General features: G+C 32.9%; 1 non-coding gene across 1 annotated transcript; it reads right to left on the bottom strand.

Annotated features, from left to right (window-relative positions):
* Window positions 1-435: 435 nt before the first annotated feature.
* On the bottom strand, window positions 436-543 carry LOC112534909. The gene has a single exon (XR_003079136.2). It is a non-coding gene; the product is annotated as a small nucleolar RNA R71 (small nucleolar RNA).
* Window positions 544-1,704: the final 1,161 nt, after the last annotated feature.

Below are 1,704 nucleotides of genomic sequence, written 5' to 3' on the forward strand. Positions count from 1 at the left end.
AGGAAAAGCTCGAAGAAGAATATGAAGAAGATGTTGAAATAATGGCTAATGATCAAAGATAAGTAATAGTTGAAAGGCAAATGGCTATGAAGGATTATGCTCGGCATATAATTGGTAATACTACTTCATGCATAGTATTAAGTGATGCATCTAGGAATTGTGAACTTAAGAACATTTATTTTAATATGCTTCATTCATTCTATGGTATGCCTAGTGAAGATACATTAACACTTATTAGGGAGTTTTATGCTATAGTTCATACATTCTCATTATCTGGATTAAATGAGGACGAATTAAGGATGAGATATTTTCCTTATTCATTAAAGAAAAAAAGCAAAGGCTTGGTTAATGACCTTGCCTCCTAATTCTTTGAGAGCTTGGGATGAAGTTTACCAAAAATTTATAAGTAAATTTTACTCACATCAAAAGACCAAAGAATTAAGGATTGAAATTTCTAACTTTCACCAAAAGGATATTAAGTCCTTTCATGAAACATGGAATCGCTTCAAATTACTTTTAATACAATGCCCACACTATGGATACCCATTTCCTGTAACTAACCAATCATTCTATGATGAGTTAATACAATAATATCAATGTCTGGTTAATAATGCGGCTAGGGGTGCTATGTTAGAAAAAACTGCTGATGAGGTTTATGATATCTTTGAGATGTTATGAGCCAATTCACAATAAAAAAGTGGAATAAAAAGAGTAGGAGGGAATGAAGTTGTGTCTAATAATGAGATGGCTATGCAAATAACTGAATTAACTAAACAAGTTAAAATACTTGCTTCAACTAAAAATGTACCAAACAATGAGATTTGTGATATATGTGGTATTTATGGTCATGGTACTAATGTTTCCTCATGTTATGAGAATTATATAGGAAATGATTATAAATAGGTTAATTTGATGGAATCTTATCAGCCTAGGCAACCTAGGAACAACCCATATTCCGACACTTACAATCCAGGTTGGAGAAACTATCCAAATTTTTTTTAGAGAAATAATGACCAAATCCACCATAATTATTGAGGAATCAAAATCAACACCAATATGAAAACTAAGAGCCTCGATACCCAAGAAATCAAAACCTTTCATTCCGGAATCAAGGACAAGCCCCTCAAAGAAAACCAAGCTTGGAGGAAACACTCCAATCTTTTATGACAACTATCCATGATAGAATGGAGAGGAATAAAAAGAAAACTGATTCTATTGAAGGTTCAATGAAGCGATTGAAAACTCAAATTGAGCAAATTGTTGAAGCTATACATGAAAACAAGAAAGAGAAATTGCTAAGTGCCAATACCCATTTTATGAATCTAGATATCGAGGGAATTATGGAAAATCCAATGATGAAAGTTACTGTCTTTCTCGAGTCTCAAAGATTGAGAAAGGGGCGATTCCGGAGAAGGATAGGATTAACTAGACTTAAAATTACTTTTCTAGAATTAATTTGGACCCAATTAACAGAAAAAATAAAATTTGAGGGATAAAATGATAGTTTTCACAAGTTCAAGAACTAAATTATCAGAACTTTTAGAACTTTTTGATCTTGGGAGCCAATCAGCTCTGTGCTCAGCCGATTGATTTAGCATAGAGCCGAATTGGTTCTGCGCGATTGGCTTTACACAGGTTTATTGGCTATTTGTTTGATTTTCACACCATTTTACGTGCATTTTCAACCTAAAACGCCTAAAATTG

Source organism: Ricinus communis, chromosome 1 (genome assembly GCF_019578655.1).
Source record: "Ricinus communis isolate WT05 ecotype wild-type chromosome 1, ASM1957865v1, whole genome shotgun sequence".
Lineage (NCBI taxonomy): Eukaryota > Viridiplantae > Streptophyta > Magnoliopsida > Malpighiales > Euphorbiaceae > Ricinus > Ricinus communis.